Source organism: Phocoena sinus, chromosome 2 (assembly GCF_008692025.1).
Source record: "Phocoena sinus isolate mPhoSin1 chromosome 2, mPhoSin1.pri, whole genome shotgun sequence".
Classification (NCBI taxonomy): Eukaryota; Metazoa; Chordata; class Mammalia; order Artiodactyla; family Phocoenidae; genus Phocoena; species Phocoena sinus.
Genome location: NC_045764.1, coordinates 26,383,654 through 26,408,527, shown reverse-complemented (window position 1 = coordinate 26,408,527; position 24,874 = coordinate 26,383,654). Strand labels below are relative to the sequence as shown.

The following is a 24,874-nucleotide window of genomic DNA, read 5'->3' as shown; positions in this document are numbered from 1 at the left end:
CCTCTTACTTCTAGCATGAGGTGGATGAACGCCTTCTCCGTGGAAGGACGGAGGTCATTTCTCATGGTCAATCTCAAAAAAAAGTATTTGAAATCGCTGAATAAATTTTAGAGTGTTAGAACTAGAAGGTATATCAGCTAATCTAGCGGATCATTGATTATGATATATTTTACCTAGTAAGCTTATAAACCACAATGCAGATTTTAATAATTAAGCAAGAAAGAAATTATTCAATATATCATCAAATGTAACATTCCATCATGCATCTATATAAATTATTGAATAGCTCCAGGAATGGAATTTTTAATAAATTATATTCAAGGATACCATGTTGGTATCCTCATAGGAAATAAAAGTGTTTAAGACAAATAAAAAAAATTTAATTTTTGTGCTTATTTTGTAGGCAATACACCATTTTTTAAGAAAATGATGATGTGATACTGATCAAGGAGCTCTATTTTAATGATTTTTATTGGTGTTGAACACATTTAATAATTTCACCTTTTATATATATGTATATATATCTTATATATATACGATATATATGTATTTTAGAACATTAAAATAAAATTACCTTGTTATTTTGAAATACTTTGTAACTTTTATATGTTATACCAGATGTTTAAATATATATTATATATACTGTTTACTTCTCAAATGTTATTATATATTCATCTCAATTTTCAAATTAAATAAATGCATTTCACTTATGCATTTATCTTGTGCAAATTACAGATGCATCCAAAATATTAATTAATCGCATGGATTTTTGCCTATGTGTCAGTTAGCTATTGCCATAAAATGTCATTTAAGAAACCATCCCTAAATTTAACTGCTTACACCAGTCATGCATGGTTATAGCCAAGGCTCGGAAGACATGCCAGGCTTGGCCAGGTGGAGCTGCTGGTCTTGACCGGGCTCTATCACGCATCTGGTACTTAGCTGCGGATGGACTGGTCAAGGTTGGGCTGGACTGTGGTGTTCTAGCTCCCTTCCAAGTGTCTCTCATTTTTCTTCTGGGGTCAGTAAGCTAGTCTCATGATAGTCTTTGCAGGGCAGTGGTAGAAATGCAAGAGAACAAGCTTGACTGTTTCTCCTCAGCCTGTCATTCTCTCCCTGCTGTTCCCTCTTCCCCCTCTCTTTCCCCTTCCCCCACCCCCCTCCTTCTCTTTCTTCTTCTTCTTCTTTTTCTCTCTCTTTGTCTTTCTGTCTGTGTCTCTCTATCTCTGTCTGTCTCTCTCTTGATAAAATGACATTTTATTTTTCTGCTAAGTTGACAAATTCAAGTAAAGATGATAGCTTTTGGCCTAAGCATTTAAGTAACATTTTAATAATAATTTTTAAAACTCTCCCTTCAAAGATTTTCTGAAGTAACACAAATTTATTGTATTATTTACCAAGGGTCATTTTGGCTCCACTCTACCCGTTGCTTCAAAAGTAATGACTTAAATGAATCTTGCTCTGTACCCATGAGCTAGTCAGGTTCTGGAGGCACATCAAAATGTCTAGCTTGAGCTGCCAGTAAACTGTGCTTCATGTGGCTGTGCTGACCTTTGCCCACCCAAGTGATAATTTGCTGTCTTTATTTTTATTTTATTTCTGATGGATGCTAACTACAGCCAACATATATGATACCAAGTTGCTCTTTTTGAAATTGCTTTCATTTTTCAAAAACCTAATTGGCATCACAGGCATGTTTTCTTCCCAAACTCCTTCTCCACAGTTCCAAGTATATACGGTCCTACTCATTAGTTCAGGAGTCTCTATTTGCCACTTAAATTTCATACATTAAATTTTTAAAAAGCACAATCATTGTATTTTTTTTTTGCTATTTTAGATTTTTCAGGTAATTTGAGAAGACATACATAGATGGTTATCTTAAAAAAAAAGATTCCTCATTTTAAAAAATTACTAATAAACTTTCACCTGACTAGAGAAATTAATAAGAATTTTGTATAGATAGGCTGATTTTCTTCTACCATTTAATTTTCTTGAAGGGTTGAAGATAATCATTTGCCTGGCAAAACTTAATACAAAGTAGTTTTGCTATAAAACTGCTAAACATAAGGATAACTCCTTTCATAGAAACCTCTTCAGAAACATAATAATTTTCTTTCACTTCAGAAGATACTGTGTTGGTGATATTTCAGTGAGGTCACTTAATACTCAGTGGCTTTGCATTCCCAGTATCCCCCCTTCCCCCAACCAATAACAAAAGCAAAGTTGAGTGATTAAGTGGTTACTTTTAAGGTATTTCAATTTACTTTGAGCACCAGTGCTCAGATACTAATTAATCTGATCAGGTAGAAATAGAGTAAGGGATACTTTTAACATATAGTCATCTCATTAGACCTTTCCTAGAATTCATACTGATAGACATGTGCTATATTGAACCTGAACAAAAGTTCCTTAATTCATTGTTTGCAGAGCCGTGGTTTATATCCCGTTCCAGATATTAGATTTGCATTGCAATTGAATGAGGTATAATCCTGATACATGGACTAAACTGAAACTAATGTTTAGTGAACTTGTGTTACACATTACTGCATTCTGCTCAATTCTTTACATCTACTAAGTCATTTAATTATCATTATAATTCTAGGGTACTCCTCTTTTTGCAGATGAGGAAACTGCAGACTGGAGAGTCCAAATTATTGGTCTATCAAAACACAGCCAATAGGAAGTAGTACTAGGTTTTCAACCAAATCTGCCTAATCCAGGAGTCTGCTTTCTTTCTTTCTCTCTCTCTCTTTTTATTTAAATCGAAACTTCCCCTTTTATTCTTTCCTTGAGTGCACATATAATGCTTGGATTTGTGGCAGCCTTCATGTGACCATACAATAAGCATGAGAATGAAAAGCCAATATGCTGAGGACGGTAGTGAAGAAGATATAAAGAGTCTGGATCCTTGATTGCATCATTAGGCAGCTAAACAAACGCCAGCAGCCACTTACCACTAGATTGCTTTCTTTCTATTACGTGCTGGGACTATAGTGACATTTGCTCTTCAGTTCTTTTATGACTGAGGCAAGAAAGCCTCACAGAATAGGAATTTTCAATGGCAAGATTCATGGGCCTCTTACTCCAGCCTACACTTTCTAGTTTTGCACCTGTGCTGGTCACAGTTTACCTGCTCAGCCTCCTGCACCACGCCTCCCCCCACAGACCTCTGAGCCTCACTTCCACATCTCCCGAGCTGCTGGGCAATGGAAATGCCACCCACACATCTCACCTGACCACCAGCCTCTCTCATCTTCTCCTTCAGAAAAGGTCCAAATTATTTATCCACGGCTCTTTGTTCTCGCTGCTGACATGACAATTAGGCATCTTGAGGACAGTGACCAGGTCTCAAGGTGTTTATGAAGTTCCTCTCAGGGCATGTGATAGTGACTTAGTGCCCCCAGGAAAAATAAATGTAGGACTAAGAACTAGAGACCTCAAATTTCAGTTGGCCAGTAACGTACTGTATTCTAATATTGTAGTTACACTGCAGTACAGTGTGAACTGCTCCGGTCTGCTCACACAGGGACTTGTTTCCATAGTAAATCCTGCAGTGCTATGTGATCCACGGTTGGTTGAATCTGCAGATGCAGAACCAGGGATGCAGAGGAGCCGGGGATGTGGAGAGTATATGCGGGTATCCGATTGTGTGGAGAATCAGTGCCCCGACACTCAAGTTGTTCGAGGATCAACTGTATATAAATATACTATAATATATAAGTTGCCATAATTATAATAGTATAATTCTATACTAACACATTTCAATCACTCTCGTGGGCCCTTTCTTACTCACCATGGTACGTGCTCTCTGTGCAACGCCCGGCTCACCCATCACATCAACACTCTGACAAGTGTCAATATCCCCATTTCACAGATGAGCTGGAAGATTAGCACATTAAGTGAAATTGCCAATGACACAGAGCTCCTCAGCAGGGAAGCAGGGATGTCTGATCTAAAGCTTAAATTCTACTCCACTGAGTTTCGTTACCTCCTGGAATAGCAAATAGGTTCAGGGATGTCAAACACCGAACAGCCAATAGCAATGGTAGCAGTTTACTCCCAGATCCTGCAAGGCCAGTATTTATTTTACCTCCTCAGGGTGGCCTTCCTACCATGTATATCCTTGTAAGTCATTTAGAAGATGCTGGCTTGAATTATTGTCAAAGGAAAATGGTTCTCAAAGGAGCAGAAATTTTTTCTTCCATTTCCAACTTAGCAATCAAGATATTCCACAATCAAGATGGTCTGGGCTAACATTAAAAATCTATATTTCACTTATTTGCATTTATGTATCTTTATGTAGACCCAAGCATCAGTATTGGGGAAGCTAGAACGTAGGAAATCTACAGTACAGGCATTTTGAAACTTGTATTTGCCCACGGGCAAAAGAATGCAGCCACTCTCATCACTCACGTTTTTAATGGCTTGGCTCTTATTTGGAGTTTGTGCTATAAAGTGCAGGGTCATCTTGTCACTCTGACCTTGATTCTAGTTTTCAAACCTAGTTTTAGAAAGTTGCTTTGACGGGAGCCTGAACTATTCCATTACAGAGATTTCCACCTATAATTTCTCCAATAAAACGACTTCAAATGAATCACAGCCATTCTAACAATTTGTGGCCATGCCCCCTTGGCCATAATTCAGAACATAGCACAGGGCTGTCACATGACTTTAAGGTTAACTATTTCTTTAAATATCAGGTCAAAAAAAGCAAGGGCTGCATAAGGATCAGGATGGACATACTCATTTAGGCAAGCAGGAAAAGTTTTTATAGAGAATTAATCACTGCTAATAATTAATGATTCACACATGCATTAACTTTGTGATAAACCTCAGCCTTGCTTTGCCAACAAATGATAAATCACTTTAGATGTGACAGAGTCATTAAAAATAGATTGCTACTGTGTCTATTAAAATTTCCATACTGTCCCTTTGTATTTGATTATCTATTTTTTTCCTCCAGCAGTCACTTCAGAGTATCATTTGATTTTTTTTACACATTTCTTGTAATATTGTTTGTAAACAAGGTTACTAAGAAGGTTTTAAATTACACCAGCTTTTTCCTTATAAGGTTTTAGATCTGAATAAAAAACTATCACTATGAGTGAATTCCTTCCTAAGAGCAGCTCACAAGAAGCTGAGAGGATGTGATGGTCACCACTGACCCAGCAGCTCAACGATGTGAAATCCCACATCTTGGTGACACCCTCAGCTCTCTGGATGTCACTACTTCCTGGTCCCATCAGAGCTGTGACACCTTCAGGCATCACCTCTGTGTTCAAGGCAGGAAGAGGTGGAGAACTTTGCCAGCCTCATCTCCACATTATATGGGCAAAGCAAGAGAAGCAATGCTCTTTCCAGTAAATTTCTATTCCTTTTTAGGACCAGCATCAAGTCTCTCAGCCACCTTGTAACTGAAACGTTTAGAAAGTTTGCACAGGCATGGTGAAAATAATTATTTTATTCATTCAAATATGTGTTTAGGATCTACCACGTGCCAGCCACAAGGCTGTATGTAGCCTTACCTAGATGACCCTTGGAAGCTTTCTCAGCTTAGGGGTCTGTGAGGACCTTGCTTTCTTTGGTTCAAAGTAGTGACACTGAGGGCTTACACATGGAGATCCCATAGAGGCCAATGTGGGAAAATGAATTATTCATGGCCCTGCATTAGTGTCTGGGAGGATGATGAGAATGTTAACTGTAGGATTAGATGTGTGGCTTTAAGTACAAAGCAGGAGTACAAGCTACATGACTGAGTCAACACCTTGGTGACCCAAGATTCACGTTCAGTTTTTCTACTCAAAAGCAAAACTGCAAAATTGGCAATTTCGGGTGCAGATTTCAGACTTCATCTCAGTTTTTCTGACTCTCCAATTACATCTCAACTTCTTCACCAGTAGTATATATTGCTTAGTTATTTATAAAGGAATACAGAAAACTTAGAACAAGTCAGCAAAGCTATCAGAAAAACAGATGCTGAAAACAACATTCGACTGTATTATGGACTGAATGTATCCTCCCAAAATTCATATGTTGAAGCCCTAACCCTCAATGTGATGGTATTTTAAGGTAGGGACTTTAGGAGGAGTTAGATGAGATTAATGAGTGTGGGGCCCTCAGGGTAGGATTAGTGCCCACACCTTATCTTGGACATCAGCTTCCAGAACTGTAAGAAATAAATTTCTGTTGCTTTAAGCCATCCAGTCTGTGGTGTGTGATAGTAGCCCCAGCTGCTAATGTAGGCTGGGTTAGATACTCTCTAATGAGACATGCAAAGACCATCACGGTTTGTTTGGGAAGCTTTTTTTTTGTGATTGCTCTTGTTCCTTTAGTCAACAAGTGTGCCACTAAATGTTAGCCAAGCAAGTGTATGCAGCTTTCTACACAAGCATATAAAAGAGAAGCATCCTTCAGGGTGGGCTCGAAGTTTCAATCCTAATGAAAGATACTGATTAAGGAAAGCAGCCTATGAGAGCTGGTGCCTGCTTTATAGATACGTGGTTAACATTTTAAAAAATTGATCCATTAGTGTGGCTTGATTTAAATAACAAAAGTTGGATGAGTTTCAGGGAATGTTTGGAATAAATTAGGAGGGGAGAATGCATGTTTAAAAAAATAGTTTTATTTTAGATATTAATTGTAGACATCTTTGAAAAGGAGTCATCATTCACTTAATACATATTTATTAAGCACCAGTTATGCACAAGGCACTGTTTCAGTGTCTGGATTTATCATTAAACAAAATACAAAGATATAGCTAAGGGAGACAGATGATAAATAATAAATATGAAAATGAGTAAATTATGTACTATATTATAAGTTAAAGAAAAACTAGTAAAGCATGATAGGGAGATTAGTATTTCTATGGTAGTTATGATGTTGAAGAGAATGGTCTTATTGAGAAGGTGAGATTTGAGCAAAGCCTTGAAAAGGTATGGGATTTGCCAATTGGGTGTCTTGAGGCGAAGGCAGAGAACCAAATGCACGTAACATAAATTGTATGAGTTATTGTAACCACATTTATATTGTATGCAGTCTACTGAGAACCCCATTAGAAAGCTATGGAAACCAGAACAACAACAAAATTTAATTTTCAAAAATAAAAATTTGATTAGGAAGCTAGATCAGACAATTGAATTTTAAATGACATCTAAGAAACATCATGAAAGTATTCATGCTTTCAATTTCCGCTACACTCAAGTTCCATGAGTGTAAGAGAAATCTGTCTACTGGTACCACTTATGACCAATAATTATTCTTCTTTATTTTGTCTTTAGGGAGGTATACTGTAGACATCATGGGTGTTTAAACATTTGGTTAAGGTAGAATCATAGAATTTTGGAGAAGAAAGAAATGCAACAGTTACACTTATTTTACAAGGGCAGACTTGTTACCTGCTCTTATGAAGAATACATTCTAATAGAGAAGATTGACATTAATCATATAGTTTCTGTCAAGGGTGCATAATACTTGGAAGGGAAAGAACAATTGTTATATGAAATTGTACAGTAATGAAGAAAACTTCACAAGACAGGAAAAGCTTCCCTGGGTATAGATCTGCCTTAAAGTCTCATGGACAAAAGGGTAATAAATAGCTAAGAGACGATGGCCTCATGGCAGAAGCGAGCCTGGCGTGCTCTAAACCCTAAGTGGCTCAGCACTGCTGTAGTGCAGGGGTGAGGGGGCAGAGATACTAGATGGAGCTAAAGGGCAAACAGGGGCCAGAGTTGGGAATTTTGCTTTATTTTTCTCTAAAAGTAATGAATGGCCATCAAAGTCTGTTAGTGGTGGACTGGAGTGTCTCAAACTTGCCTTTTGGATAGATGCTCTGATTGAAGAGTGATGAATGTTTTGAAGAAGGTAATGAATTAAGAGGGTGAAGCCTATAACCTAAGGTGGAGATATTAACAGTTCAAACTCAGGGAGCAGTGGAGGGAATGGAGAAAAGTTGACAGATTTGAGAAATGCGTAGGAGAAGTCAATCCAGAGAGGTTTTGTACATGTGGTGCGCAAGGGAAAGGATGATTTCAGGTCTAGGATGCTTCCAAATTTCTAGCCTATGGACCAGGATGAAGGGTGGAGCTGCTGATGTAGGGATTGCCCTTAGCTGATGGCCGGGCCTTGACCAACCAGACTCTAGGATCTTGTGGACATTTGATGGCTTAATGGTCAGAGAAGATGGTTAGTGTATGCAGATGTGTCTAAAAACCTTTGGAACACACTGAAAGCAATTGCATAAGTCGCAACACTAAAGCCCATCAGGCCAGGATCAGAGGAACTTGCTGGAATGAATGGATTTTATGGGAATCTCCCCATCTGTGCTGCACTAAATGTTCCAGTTTTCTAACTTCTTTCCCTGTCGAGAACCACCTTAAACATTCCTCAGAGGACCAAATTCCTAGGAGATGAAGTGAAACTAAAAAGAAAAAAAATTCAGGACCCTGAAAGCTGTGGATTTAGTGGGATCGGCATGTGCATCTTTGCAGGCATGTGTCAAAATACAAGTAGAAACCAAGCTGCCGATTTTCCTCATTAGTAGATATTTGGAAAGTTAATCTCTGATTTTGATTGGGGAAAGGAGGGAGCATTTGAAAGCCCCATTAGTCTTCAGTTGAGGTGAGATGCAGCCCAAGTAAGCTTACTGGTTAGACGTTGGTGGGTTAATCTGGGGAAGAGTGGGAGCTGCTTTTAAGGATTCAGTTGGGTGGATGGAATTAAATTTGTAACGGTATTGCCAGTGTAAAGTGTTGCCATTGGATTTAGGATATAAAACACACCAATATTTAATGCAAAGCATGACTAAGTCCATTTTGTCTGATCAGAGTTCAGCAAACACACTGCAATTATTCTAAGATCAGTAATATGCTGCTATAAATAATTATATGATTAAAGGAATGACTGTTGATTATAGCACATTTGCATTTCTTTCCAAACTTTTAGTGTTGGAAACCAATAGATGACTGGATGCCAGTCCTCAGGACAGGGGTGACCTTAGCCAGGTCCCTCACTCCCCGTGTCCTCAGCTTGGCCATCTGTAAAATGAGGCAATGATGGCACCTCCCTCATGAGATCGTCATCAGGTCTGAGACAATGAGGAAAACACTCCAGCAGACAGCGCTGATGATAGAAATGACAGCCACATACGAAATTTAAACTTTGTAGGAACCTTTTTAAGAGCAGAGAAAAAGACATCCAGGTAATTAATTTTAACATTTGCTTTGCTTAACTCAATATATGCTAGCATTCAACACATAATGAAAATGAAAATTATTGCTATATTTTACATTCTGTGTTTTTCATACAATGTTTTCCAAATCCAGTGTATATTTTACAACACATTTCAGTTTGAACTACACACATTTCAACTCCTCTGTAGCCAAACATGGCTAGTGGCTACCCTATCACACACTTAGAACAATGCCTGGGGCTTAATAGGAATTAGGCTACTAGTATTTTATTTATTAATTTTATTTAGCTAATATGCTTGCCTAGTCGATGTTTTAATAACTTTTAAAAACCCTAAACTTGTAGTGTAAATATTACATATTTTTAAATTCCTTCTATGACCTTCCTTCCTACATAAGCACACACACACAAACACACACACAAATTTTAAATAAAAGGGGTTTTAGTTATAGTTTGTATTTTTCTTAAAGAGAAAATAAAATTGAATTCTAACTTAACATAAATGAATTTGTCAAAATATCAATGTGGAATTTTCATCACACCTGAAACTGTGGATTAAAAATTTTAAATTTGAGACATTTCAGAACAACTAACATTTCACTAGAGGGAGTTTTAGGTCCCCATTTTGAAGAAGCAGAGCTATTTGTATAGAGTAACTATATTGAGCTAAAATTTCAGAAGATAAATTTAGCATTTATATATTAGTTTGAAATGTTTCATCCTAGAGGAATTAAAATATGCTTATGATACTTTTGAATGGAAATGTCAAATAGGTTGGCTTTTTCTGCATCACAAATATGTAGAAAATAATTTTTCTCTCTGAGACAGGTATTTTTGTCATTGTTTAGAAGATCGATAGCCATTGGTATTATTCAAGGTAAATAAACACAGGGCTTTTTTTTTGGACTGCTTCTTTTGACCATCCAGGACCTGTCCAGCCTGAGCCTGAAGGGCCATCAGAATGTCCAGAAACAGGTCAATATCCTTATCTGAGGGCAGCTAACCTTAGAGTTAAGGGAAAGATAAATGCTCTCTGGACACATACATATTCAGTTGAAGAGCATTTTCCAAGTAAGAAAAGTAAGGATGCTTGGGTCTGATCAATAATAATGTCATATTGCTCATATCAGCTGGGGGAAGTTTCACTGGGTCCCCAACTTTCTTGTCATTTCTGGTTCTGTGCTAGTGGGCTCTCTTCCATAGTTCAGGATTTGGAATGGAATCAAGATCCTTGGACGATAATGCCTCAGTCTGACTCTTATGTTTAAGAATGAGTGTTGGCACGGTGGGGTAGGTGGCAAAGCTGAGACTCAAACCCAAGTCTTCGCCCATTTAGTGAGGGGTCAGTCTCCCTGTGCTCCAGTGCTGCCGAATGCATCCTGAACTGGGGTGTGATATATTTCAGGGCTGTGTGTGTGTGTGTGTGTGTGTGTGTGTGTGTGTGTGGTGTGTGCGCCTGGGGATGGGAATGGTGTGGGGATGCATCTTAGTCAGCTCAGGCAAAGTACCACAGACCTGGGTGTCTTATCAACAGCAGACATTTATTTCTTACAGTTCTGGAGGCTGGGAGCCCTAGATCAGGGCACCAGCATTGTTGGGTTCTGGTGAAGGCCCTCACCCCTCAAAGACCTCACTTCCTAGTACCATCACCTTGGGGGTTAGGTTTTAACACATGAATTTTGAGAGACAGAAACATTCTACAGCAGGTGGGGACAAGACCTTTAAGGGTTAAAGTGTGCTTCAGAGCAAAAGGAATAGCACACGTCAGGAAACAGTGAGAAAGCTATGATAAATATTACAGGCTCCAAGAAAGTAATATAAAAACTTGTCATTTTCATAATATTTTGGTTCTGTTAAATTTACCTAGATATCTTCAAATGATCCAATTGACCAAAAAAGAACTAATGTATACATTTTAATAAATCGAAATGAACTCAAGTTTCATAGAAATTGTCTCCAACAGAAGCATCTGCCATAATACACAAGTGTCGGCTGATACTCGAGACCTCTGTCTACACTGCGAATAAGAACTCTTGCCTGTCTAACCAACCATGTGATTGTGGGAATTAGAAGTCTCCAATGTGGCAAGATGGTAGATTCCTTTTTAGGAGTTTCATGAAATTTAAAACTGCAACCATAAGACCATCAATTTGAGCAGGAAGAATGGAAGCAGCTTCCCAAAGAAGCCAGCCCTGCCTGTCTATTAGAGTATTTATTTGGCCTTTGGATTCCTAATTGTGTGTGCAAGACATGGAAAAACCTGACAGCAGTTTAGGGAAAAGCAATGAAAATGATGAAGGGGCTGTTTGCATTGATTTATGAAGACACGTTAAGTGAATGCAATATGAATAAATGTCCTAAATGACGACTGGGGAAAGACAGAATAAATGTCTGCAAAAATCTGCTGGGTGTAAACCCTGAAAAGGGAGATAGATGAGGATGCAGAGGAATGCGATAAGGAATAATGAGATGGAATGGGGAGACTTTCCACAAAAAGAAATTGTAGTCATTTTCTTCTCCTGAAAATTGTCCATCAATGAAGAAGCTCGATACCGTGATTAGAAGCTCTCAGACTAGACACAGTCAAGGCTGCGGAAATATATTTTAACAACGTGTGCAAGTGAGTGGGGAAGGCGGTTGATGTCTCTGCCGGGAGAGAGGGGAGCCGGGCGATCGTGCTCACAATGCAGTCACGCTGGATCCACGTTTTCTTCTCTCTCCTGCGGGAAAACAAGCAGGGATTGAGAACTTCTGGGTCTTGATTCTGCCTCGTGTACCTGCACTTCTCTCTGGACTCCCTTAAAGAAGCACAGAGAACAGCTCTGCTAAGCAAGCAGCCTTGTATAAGGTTACTTGTTTTGCACGCTCACTCCTCTGACCCAAGGGGCGTGAGGCGTAGTATTAATGAACTGACATAAGGTTCCTTTCTTTTTTTCACTCGTATCCTCTCCCGCCTGTCCTCCCACCCTGAGATCTGAGTCTCTGTAAGAAATAGAGAGGCGCTAGGGGAGGGGGCAGAGCATTGGAGCCAGAGTCTCCTCAGCCTCCTTAAATAAAGTGGGGAGCGATGTGGCTGATAATTTCTGACTTCAGCGGAGACAAATAATGAAGTTTCAATAAGGCCTTAACAATTAGCATCGTAACCACCATCGTGTGGGAAGCGAAACGTTAGATTAGTTATGCTTGTAGGAAGTAATCAGCTAAGAATTACTGCACTTATTTTTAAGTGGTCATAGAATTACCCTGTTAGCTTCTATTGAGACTTCAACTGAGAATCTCAGCCCGAGTCCATACCACAGCCAAAAGAGGGCAAAGTATAATCATTAAAGTGTATCTTTGGATTCACTCTTAAAATGAAAGCGTGATGATTTAAAAAGAAGTTGTACTAATGTCTGTTTAAATGTTTGTAGCTTATGAGGAAAGACGAAAGCAGCCCCTACATCAATCAATTTGTAGTTAAATGTTTTGAGCCAGAAAATTTTGTAGAATCCAGACAGGTCATAATTCTTTGTCACATTTTGCTATCAGCTGTGACCCTAGCAGGAAACTTTGAGCAAGTAAATAACTAAAAGGTATCATTTCTCAGATGGCTTATATGAGCCATGATTAAAATGGGAGATTCCCTCGTCGGTGAGATAATCATCAGCTGTATGTTGCCCAGAGTTATTGGATTTTGCATTTTTTATATTTACCATTTTTATTCTTAATATTATGTTTCTATTATTTTGTCCTGTGGGTGGGATAGTTGAATGCATAGTGGTCAACATTTTTCCTTTAAAAGGTAACTTTCACGGTTTTAAGAGTGTTTCTAAATAAGCTAGAAGAAGACATTATGAGTGAAATACATATGGTTTTCTAAGAAAAAAAAAGATATTTTAGAATTTGTTGTGAAACAGGAAAACGTGGGGAATCACCCTTATGGAATTAACCCCGGGGAAAAAGCATTTACGAAATTTAAAGGAAACAGATTCTAACATGTACAACATGAAATAAAAATACAAAACTATTTAGCCATTTTTCCATCTACCCATCATTTATCCTCAGTGATGATCTAAAGCTATTAGTTACCAGTTGCTCTAAAGCCCATATGACATTCATTTTGAACTTTTAGGTCAGGAAAACTTTCCCTTGCAAGCCAGAAGAATCCTACTTTCATGTGAACTCTTGGGACAGTATACGTACTTATGCAGAAACTCTCCTTTAATTTCGCATGACTATCTAATTAAATGAATGAAATCCACTTACATTTAACCATATAGTTTCCAGGGATTTGAAATCTTGCTCAGGGCTCTTGAACTTTAATTCAACGTCTGGCTATATTTAAGTCTCTGGTGTGATTCTCTGAGTGTCTACATATCTAAGTTTGTGAATGAAAAGAGACTTGTTTCTATACAAATGAAAATGAAGAATTGATTTCTTAATGCCTTGAAAAGTCCAGTTCTAATATTGTTGAGCTCTATTTAATGTCCTTAAGTAGATGGATAATCAGCCAGTTTGCTACGTCAGATTATAAAATATTCTTTTTTTTTTACTGAAGATTTTTTAAATTGTATATTCTTTATTTTTAATTAATTACTTTATTTTTTAAACATCTTTACTGGAGTATAATCGCTTTACAGTGGTGTATTAGTTTCTGCTTTATAACAAAGTGAATCAGCTATACATATACATATATCCCCACAACTCCTCCCTCTTGCATCTCCCTCCCACCCTCCCTATCCAACCCCTCTAGGTGGTCACAAAGGACCAAGCTGATTTCCCTGTGCTATGCAGCTGCTTCCCACTAGCTATCTATTTTACATTTGGTAGTATTTATAAGTCCATGCCACTCTCGTTTCGTCCCAGCTTACCCTTCCCCCTCCCAGTGTCCTCAAGTCCATTCTCTACATCTGCATCTTTATTCCTGTCTTGCCTTTAGATTCTTCAGAACCTTTTTTTTTCTTTTAGATTCCATATATATGTGTTAGCATACAGTATTTGTTTTGCTCTTTCTGACTTACTTCACTCTGTATGACAGACTCTAGGTCCATCCACCTCACTACAAATAATTTCATTTCTTTTTATGGCTGAGTAATATTCCATTGTATATATGTGCCACATCTTCTTTATCCATTCATCTGTCAATAGACACTTAAGTTGCTTCCATGTCCTGGCTATTGTAAATAGAGCTGCAATGAACATTGTGGTACATGACTCTTTTTGAATTATGGTTTTCTCAGGGTATGAGCCCAATAGTGGGATTGCTGGGTCATATGGTAGTTCTATTTTTAGTTTTTTAAGGATCCTCCATACTGTTCTCTATAGTGGCTGTATCAATTTACATTCCCACCAACAGTGCAAGAGGGTTCCCTTTTCACCACACCCTCTCCAGCATTTATTGTTTGTTGATTTTTTGATGATGGCCATTCTGACTGGTGTGAGGTGATACCTCATTGTAGTTTTGATTTGCATTTCTCTAATGATTAGTGATGTTGAACACTCTTTCATGTGTTTGTTGGCAATCTGTATATGTTCTTTGGAGAAATGTCTATTTAGGTCTTCTGCCCATTTTGGGTTTGGGTTGTTTGTGTTTTTGATATTGAGCTGCATGAGCTGCTTGTATATTTTGGAGGTTAATCTTTTGTCAGTTGCTTCGTTTGCAAATATTTTCTCCCATTCTAAGGATTGCCTTTTCACCATGTTTATGGTTTCCTTTGCTGTGCAAAAGCTTTTAAGTTTCATTAGGTCCCATTTGTTTATTTGTGTTTTTATTTCCATTTCTCTAGGATGTGGGTCAAAAAGGATCTTGCTGTGATGTATGTCATAGAGTGTTCTGCCTATGTTTTATGCTAAGAGTTTTATAGTGTCTGGCCTTTTATTTAGGTCTTTAATCCGTTTTGAGTTTATTTTTGTGTATGGTGTTAGGGAGTGTTCTCATTTCATTCTTTTACATGTAGCTCTCCAGTTTTCCCAGTATCACTTATGGAAGAGGCTGTCTTCTCCATTGTATATTCTTTTTTTTTAAATTAATTAATTAATTTACTTTTGGCTGTTGGGTCTTCGTTTCTGTGTTGGGTCTTCATTTCTCTGTGAGGGCTTTCTCTAGTTGTGGCAAGTGGGGCCACTCTTCATCACGGTGCACCGGCCTCTCACTATCGCGGCCTCTCTTGTTGTGGAGCACAGGCTCCAGATGCATAGGCTCAGTAATTGTGGCTCACGGGCCTAGTTGCTCCACGGCATGTGGGATCTCCCCAGACCAGGGCTTGAATCCGTGTCCCCTGCATTGGCAGGCAGATTCTCAACCACTGCACCACCAGGGAAGCCCTCCATTGTATATTCTTGCATCCTTTATCAAAAATAAGGTGACCATATAAGCGTGGGTTTATCTCTGGGCTTTCAATCCTGTTCCAATGATCTATATTTCTGTTTTTGTGCCAGTACCACACTGTCTTGATTACTGTAGCTTTGTAGTATAGTCTGAAATCTGGGAGCCTGATCTCTCCAGCTCCGTTTTTTGTTCTCAAGATTGCTTTGGCTACTCGGGGTCTTTTGTGTTTCCATACAAATTGTGAAATTATTTGTTCTAGTGCTGTGAAAAATGCCAGTGGTAGTTTGATAGGGATTGCATTGAATCTGTCGATAGTTTTGAGTAGTACAGTCATTTTCACAATGTTGGTTCTTCCAGTCCAAGAGCATGGTATATCTCTCCATTTGTTTATATCATCTTTAATTTCCTTCATCAGTGTCTTATGGTTTTCTGCATACAGGTCTTTTGTCTCCTTTAGGTAGGTTTATTCCTAGGTATTTTATTCTTTTTGTTGCAGTGGTAAATGGGAGTGTTTCCTTAATTTCTCTTTCAGATATTTCATCATTAGTGTATAGGAATGCAAGAGATTTCTGTGCATTAATTTTGTATACTGCTACTTAACCAAATTTGTTGATTACCTCTAGTAGTTTTCTGGTACCATCTTTAGCATCCTCTATGTATAGCATCATGTCATCTGTAAACGGTGACAGCTTTACTTCTTTTCCGACTTGGAGTCCTTTTATTTCTTTTCCCTCTCTGATTGCTGTGCTAAAACTTCAAAACTATGTTGAATTATAATGGTGAGAGTGGGCAACCTTGTCTTGTTCCTGATCCTAGTGGAAATGGTTTCAGTTTCTCACCATTAAGGACAATGTTGGCTGTGGGTTTGTCATATATGGCCTTTATTATGTTGAGGAAAGTTCCTTCTATGCCTACTTTCTGGAGGGTTTTTATCATAAATGGGTGTTGAATTTTGTCAAAAGCTTTCTCTGCATCTATTGAGATGCTCATATGGTTTTTCTCCTTCAATTTGTTAATATGGTGTATCACATTGATTGATTTGCGTATATTGAAGAATGCTTGCATTCCTGGGAGAAACCCCACTTGATCATGGTGTATGATCCTTTTAATGTGCTGTTGGATTCTGTTTGCTAGTATTTTGTTGAGGATTTTTGCATCTATGTTCATCAGTGATATTGGCCTGTAGTTTTCTTTCTTTGTGACATCTTTGTCTGGTTTTGGTATCACGGTGATGGTGGCCTCATGGAATGAGTTTTGGAGTGTTTCTCCCTCTGTTATATTTTGGAAGAGTATGAGAAAGATAGTTGTTAGCTCTTCTCTAAATGTTTGATAGAATTCGCCTGTGAAGCCATCTGGTCCTGGGCTTTTGTTTGTTGGAAGATTTTTAATCACACTTTCAATTTCAGTGCTTGTGATTGGTCTGTTTATATTTCCTATTTCTTCCTGGTTCAGGCTCAGAAGGTTGCACTTTTCTAAAATGTGTCCATTTCTTCCAGGTTGTCCATTTTAATGGCATAGAGTTGCTTGTAGTAATCTCTCATGATCCTTTGTATTTTTGCAGTGTCAGTTGTTACTTCTCCTTTTTCATTTCTAATTTTTTTTGATTTGAGTCTTCTCCCTTTTTTTCTTGATGAGTCTGGCTAATGGTTTATCAATTTTGTTTATCTTCTCAAAAAAACAGCTTTTAGTTTTATTGATCTTTGCTATTGTTTCCTTCATTTCTTTTCCATTTATTTCTGATCTGATCTTTATGATTTCTTTCCTTCTGCTAATTTTGGGGGTTTTGGTTCTTCTTTCCCTAATTGCTTTAGTTGTAAGGTTAGGTTGTTTATTTGAGATGTTTTCTTGTTTCTTGAGGTAGGATTGTATTGCTATAAACTTCCCTCTTAGAACTGCTTTTGCTGCATCCTGTAGGTTTTGGGTCATCATGTTTTCACTGTCATTTGTTTCTAGGTATTTTTTGATTTCCTCTTCGATTTCTTCAGTGATCTCTTGGTTATTAAGTAGGGTATAGTTTAGCCTCCATGTGTTTGTATTTTGTACCGATTTTCTTCCTGTAATTGATATCTAGTCTCATAGTGCTGTGGTCGGAAAAGATACTTGATACAATTTCAATTTTCTTAAATTTACCAAGGCTTGATTTGTGACCCAAGATATGATCTATCCTGGAGAATGTTCCATGAGCACTTGAGAAGAAAATGTATTCTGTTGTTTTTGGATGGAATGTCCTATAAATATCAATTAAGTCCATCGTGTTTAATGTATCATTTAAAGCTTGTGTTTTCTTATTTAATTTCCTTTTGGATGATCTGTCCATTGGTGAAAGCGGGGTGTTAAAAGTCCCCTACTATGACTGTGTTACTGTCAATTTCCCCTTTTATGGCTGTTAGCATTTGCCTTATGTATTGAGGTGCTCCTATGTTGGGTGTATAAATATTTACAATTGTCATATCTTTTCTTGGATTGATCCCTTGATCATTATGTAGTGTCCTTCTTTGTCTCTTGTAGTAGTCTTTATTTTAAAGTCTATTTTGTCTGATATGAGAATTGCTACTCCAGCTTTCTTCTGATTTCCATTGGCATGGAATATCTTTTTCCACCCCCTCACTTTCAGTCTATATGTGTCCCTAGGTCTGACAGCATATATACAGGCCTTGATTTTGTATCCATTCAGCCAGTCTATGTCTTTTGGTTGGAGCATTTAATCCATTTACATTTCAAGTAATTATCAATACGTATGTTGATATTACAATTTTCTTAATTTTGGGGGTTTGTTATTGTAGGTCTTTTCCTTCTCTTGTGTTTCCTGCCTGGAGAAGTTCCTTTAGCATTTGTTGTAAAGTTGGTTTGGTGGTGCTGAAATCTCTTTGCTTTTGCTTGTCTGTAAAAGTTTTTGTTTCTCTGTAGAATCTGAATGAGATCCTTGCTGGGTACAGTAATATTGGTTATAGTATTTTCCCGTTCATCACTTTAAATATGTCCTGCCACTCCCTTCTGGTTTGCAGAGTTTCTGCTGAAAATCCAGCTGTTAACCTTATGGTGATCCCCTTGTATGTTATTTGTTGTTTTTCTCTTGCTGCTTTTAACATTTTTTCTTTGTATTTAATTTTTGATAGTTTGATTAATATGTGTCTTGGCATGTTTCTCCTTGGATTTATCCTCTATGGGACTCTCTGTGTTTCCTGGACTTGATTGACTCTTTCTTTTCCTATATTAGAGAAGTTTTCAACAATAATCTCTTCAAATATTTTCTCAGTCCTTTTTTTTTTCTCTTCTTCTTCTGGGACCCCTATAATTCAAATGTTGGTGTGTTTAATGTTGTCCCAGATGTCTCTAAGACTGTCCTCAATTCTTGTCATTCTTTTTTCTTTATTCTGCTCTGCAGTAGGTATTTCCAGTATTTCATCTTCTAGGTAGGTCACTTATCCATTCTTCTGCCTCAGTTATTCTGCTATTGATTCCTTCTAGAGAACTTTAAATTTCATTTATTGTGTTGTTGATCATTGTTTGTTTGCTCTTTAGTTCTCCTAGATTCTTGTTAAACATTTTTTGTATTCTCTCCATTCTATTTCCAAGTCTTTGGATCATCTTTACTATCATTATTCTGAATTCTTTTTCAGGTAGACTGCCTGTTTCCTCTTCATCTGTTAGGTCTGGTGGGTTTTTGCCTTGCTCCTTCATCTGCTGTGTGTTTCTCTGTCTTCTCCTTTTGCTTAACTTACTGTGTTTGGGGTCTCCTTTTCACAGGCTGCAGGTTAGTAGTTCCCATTGTTTTTGGTGTCTGTCCCCAGTGGCTAATATTGGTTCATTGGGTTGTGTAGGCTTCCTGGTGGAGGGGACTAGTGCCGGTGTTCTGGTGGAAGAGTCTGGATCTTGTCTTTCTGGTAGGCAGGTACATGTCTGGTGGTGTGTTTTGGGGTGTCTGTGACCTTATTATGATTTTAGGCAGCCTCTCTGCTAATGGGTGGGGTTGTGTTCCTGTCTTGCCAGTTATTTGGCATAAGGTGTCCAGCACTGTAGATTGCTGGTCGTTGAGTGGAGCTGGGTCTTAGCGTTGAGATGGAGATCTCTGGGAGAGCATTCGCTGTTTGATATTATGTGGAGCCAGGAGGTCTCTGGTGGACAAAAGTCCTGAACTCGGCTCTCCCACCTCAGAGGCTCAGCCAGAGCACCAAGACCCTGTCTCCCACACGGCTCAGAAGAAAAGGGAGAAAAAAGAAAGAAAAGAAAGAAAGAAAGAAAGAAGAAAGTTATTAAAGTAAAAAATAATTATTAAAAATTTAATAAAAAAGGAAAGAAAGAAGAAAGCAACCAAAACAAATCCATCAATGATAACAAGTGCTAAAACTATACTAAAAAAAAAAAAAATGGTAAAAGCAAAGCTATACAGACAAAATCACACAAAGAAGCATACACATACACACTCACAAAGACAGAAAAAGGGGAAATATATGTACATCCATATATAAAAAAAAAGGAGGAAGAGAGCAACAAAACCAGTAAACATATCTACCAATGATAATAAATTCTAAATACTAAACTAAGATAAACATAAAGCCAGGAGCCAATTAGATGCAGAAAGCAAACCCAGAGTATACTGTTGCTCCCAAATTCCACCACCTCAATTTTGGGATGATTCATTGTCTATTCAGGTATTCCACAGAGGCTGGGTACATCAAGTTGATTGTGGAGCTTTAATCCGCTGCTTTTGAGGCTGCTGGGAGAGATTTCCCTTTCTCTTCTTTGTTCACATAGCTCCCAGGGGCTCAGCTTTGTATCGGGCCCCGCCTCTGCGTGTAGGTCGCCGGAGGGCGTCTGTTCTTCACTCAGACAGGACAGGGTTAAAGGAGCCGCTGATTTAGGGGCTCTGGCTCACTCAGGCCGTTGGCAAGGGAGGGGTGCAGATGCGGGGCGAGCCTGCAGCTGCGGAGGCAGTGTGACGTTGCACCAGCCTGAGGTGCGGCGTGCGTTCTCCCGGGGAAGTTGTCCCTGGATCACGGGACCCTGGCGGTGGCGGGCTGCACAGGCTCCCAGGAGGGGAGGTGTGGAGAGTGACCTGTGCTCGCACACAGGCTTCTTGGTGGCGGCAGCAGCAGCCTTAGAGTCTCATGCCCGTCTCTGGGGTCCGCACTGATAGCCGCAGCTCGCGCCCGTCTCTGGAGCCCCTTTAAGCAGAGCTCTGAATCCCCTCTCCTCGCGCACCAGGAAACAATGAGGGAAGAAAAAGTCTCTTGCCTCTTCGGCAGCTCCAGACTTTTTCCTGGACTCCCTCCCGGCTAGCCGTGGCGCACTAACCCCCTGTTCATGCAGCCACCCCCAGTCCTCTCCCTGGGATCCGACCTCTGCAGCCCGAGCCTCAGCTCCCAGCCCCCGCCCGCCCCGGCGGGTGAGCAGACAAGCCTCTCGGGCTGGTGAGCGCCGGTCGGCACCGATTCTCTGTGCGGGAATCTCTTCGCTTTGCCCTCCGTACCCATGTTGCTGTGCTCTCTTCCGCGGCCCCGAAGCTTCCCGCCTCTGCCACCCACAGTCTCCACCCCCCGAAGGGGCTTCCTAGTGTGTGGAAACCTTTCCTCCTTCACAGCTCCCTCCCACTGGTGCAGGTCCCGTCCCTATTCTTTTGTCTCTGTTTTTTCTTTTTTCTTTTGCCCTACCCAGGTACGTGGGGAGTTTCTTGCCTTTTGGGAGGTCTGAGGTCTTCTGCCAGCGTTCAGTAGGTTTTCTGTAGGAGTTGTTCCACATGTAGATGTACTTCTGCTGTATTTGTGGGGAGGAAGGTAATCTCCATGTCTTACTCCTCCGCCATCTTGAAGGTCTTCTCTATAAAATATTCTTGACACAAGTTTAGGGTAATGTTTCAGTCAAATATAACTATCAGCTAAGCAAACATCAACATTTACTGCAAAAGAGGATGGCACACTAAAACACCACACTTTTTCTCCAAAAGTCTCTATATTCCTGTTATCCTGATTCTTTTATGTTCCCATCTCTTCTATAACGTTTGCCAAAAATCAAAGCACTTACTGTGCATAAATGTGTGCATTGAAACAGTTGCTGTTTACAAAAAGGTTAACACGTGGGCTGTTGGTTTTCAGGTTTTATTAATAATGAATAATCTTTTCTGTCTTACACATTTGTGTGTGTGTGCGCATGTGCGTGTGCACACGTGTGTGTTTTAATATTAACTTTGCCAGAGTCCTTTGGTGAGAAGAAGAAAAGGCAATGAATTACAGGTTCTATAAATTATTATCAGGACAAATTCCCTGTACAAGGGCATTTCCTCATGTGAGCCAGAAAAACTACTTGGTGTCTCAGGTTCTACCTTCACAAGAGGCATGGGATTTGCTTGTGGCATGTTGAGATTGATTTAATAAGCATTTGTAAAATAAAGTGTGACTCTTACAAAATGGTCATAAAGTAGAAAAGCCATACCCACCAGTGTAAGGCTGTGTATCCAGCCCCATGTGGTTATTAAGGTAAAATTTCTGCATTCAAAGAGGGGACTTGCTGTGACAAAGGCTAGGGGCCAGCATGTCTAAAAGCACTGGGTAAGGGCACTATGTACTTGAAGAAAGACTCCTCCACGGTGGCTGAGCTGGGGCTGCCCACGCCAGGGGTCATGTCCTTCTACAGCAAGGTCATATAGTACCACACGCCCACAGTAAATGTGATATGAATTATCTATGTTTGCAGACAACTCATTTCTGCTTCCTGTGTAGCAGACATCCAGAGAAACAGTGTATCGCAGAGCTGCAAAGAGATAATAAATTTTAGATGTTTCTAATATTCCAGAAAACAAGGTCAATGAATGCTCTCTGGGTTTATCTTTGTATTTGCCTTGTGAATTCCGTTTTGTTTTTCCAAGGATCCTCAGCATCTTATATTTTTGAAAGGATGAGGATAGGAATTGGAAACCCACAGAGCAGCAGGATTACCTGAAAGCACATGCAGAACACTCTCAGAGCTGTTGTCCACTGTGTTCTCTTTGTCAAGTGTAGATAAATCACGTGTTGTCCTGTAAATTGGGTGCCCAAGGTCATGTGAGTGAAAGAAAGCTCCCACAATGGAACAGTGGAGGCCCAGGCTTTAAGCCTGAGTCTAATGGCCTCAGCACCACTTACTTCAGGTAGCTGACCACCTGGCCACCAATTCAGACAAAAGAGATTGCAGAGGGGATAAAAGCAAGACCTGTGTAATGGATGCACAGCACTCACAGGTTCTGCCTGGATGATAGGAAAGCACTTTGTGGAAGGAAAAAGACCATCTTTTGGATAAAAGATCTTTCTGTTGGCCAGATGGAGTCGTTTTTATCATAACAGTTCACTCTTGGCTAATTGTCCTTCATTTCTAAAGAGCCTGCCATTCTTGTCTCCATTTTCTCACCCAAGTGCCATTTTCAGATTAGTTTTTACTCCCTCAATGACATTTCAACACTCATGTATATTCCTTCTTCTGTATTCACTTTTGTAATAATAGCTCTCGGGACCTAAATAGGGCCCAGGAACTACAGCTCCACGTGTGCAGGAGTGAAGGAGTCCTCTCTAAAAGCACAGAACCTGGACTGTAAGGGAGGCTCGCATCCTAGAGAGCGAAGAAAACCAGATTGTCTTCTGCCTCTGTTGATCAGGTTACAATCGAGGTCACTTGGCTGCTTTCTTGTAGGAAGGAATCATTTCTAGGACCTAATGTACAGTGCGGTGACTATATATATGGAATCAATTCTCAACGCATTATGTCAACTCAGACGGAAATTCTAAGCAAACACGTTTTGGTGTGTGTGTATGTGTGTGTGTTACTTGAAAATAGGTGCAATAGAGAATTATATGACTCGCCCATTGGAATACAGAGTTTAAAGGGAAAAAAATGGGAAAGTTAAAAGGACACTAAAGCATTAAAATAATGATGATAGTGACAACCAATGTATATTATTAAATATAGTGTCTCTCCTAAGCCTCAGCTCAGCTTTGCAAGGGAGGTTTAATCTCAACAGTGTGCACTGTGGGGATAAACAGCTAATATGCCACTGTCGGTCTCCTTGAAGAAACAGTGACGTCCATGAGTTTGAATTCTTTAGATTCCACATATAAATGAGATCATGCCATGCTTGTCTTTCTGTGTCTGTCTTGATTCCCTCAGCTTAAGGTCCTCCAGGTTCATCCATGTTGTCCAAATGGCAGAATTTCCTTCCTTTTTAAGGCTGATTAATATTCTGTCCTGAGTGTGTACATATATATGTATATATAATATATACACATACCACATAGAATGGTGGTTGCTGGGGGTGGGGAAATTGGAAGATGCTGGTCAAAGGGTACAAAGTTTCAGTTATAAGCTGAAGAAGCTCTGGGAATCTAATGTTCAGCATGGTGACTATATTTAACAATACTGTTTTGTGTTCTTGAAATTTGCTAAGAGGGTAGACCTTAAGTGTTCTCACACAGAAAGAAAACGCTAATTGGGTGGTGATGAATATATAATATAATATAATGTTATATAATAGCTTGATTATATAATCATTTCACAATATATATATGTTAAAACATAACATTGTACACTTTGAATATACAGAATTTTTGTCAATTAAACCTCCATTATATAGTATTGTTGTGGAGATGCTAGCAATACCTTGGTAGAGTAAGAGCAGGGAGAGGACAGCTCTGGGAGCTAGATGTGTTAGAAAAGATCTGCTACACAGAGCCAGAGGACCCACCAGCTGACTGTGTCCTAGGAGGGCCCAGAGAGTGTTCCAGCCCCACAAGCAGTAAAGGAACCCAGAGGCTATTTGTTTGATGACCAGTTCACCATCACTGCCATGTGGTCAGCATGGCAGTGGAGTGGGATACTGTGGACCAGAGGCCCCCCAGCATCCATGGGAGTGGCAGGATTCTGAAATGACAGAGGCCAGGTGGTAGCCCTGGCAACAGAATGGCTACTAGTGGATCTGTGGCCAGGGCTGTGAAATAGATGGGCAGCCAATTAGAGAACTGCTTGGCTAACAGAAAAAAACAGGTCAAGAGTGGGTGAGCCAAAGACTTATGTTAGTTACCTCAAAGAAAAATAATGATGTAAGGAAGGAAGAAAATCTTTTTTCCTCTACCCTCCTTGGTTCTCTGTCTGGGGAGTCTATAGATGAGACTGACAAAAGACAGATTAACAAGAGAAAAACAAAGATATTTATTAACATATGCAGAGCTCATATCCACAGGAGAATTCAGCAATGAGTAACTCAAAAGGGTGGTTAGAACTTGGGCTTATATAGCATCTTAACAAAGGAATAATACATTTTTAGAGAAGTGACAAGACAAAAGAAAAGGACTTTGGGTTTCTAGGGTAGCAAATGATGGGAAGGTAAATATATGGGGGAGTTAATGGGAGATAAGGGCT

The 24,874-nt window shown here is 39.3% G+C and overlaps 1 pseudogene; it reads left to right on the top strand.

Moving 5' to 3' along the window:
- The first annotated feature begins 851 nt into the window (after window positions 1-851).
- LOC116748528 overlaps window positions 852-24,874 on the top strand; it is an 89,623-nt pseudogene continuing 65,600 nt past the window's right edge.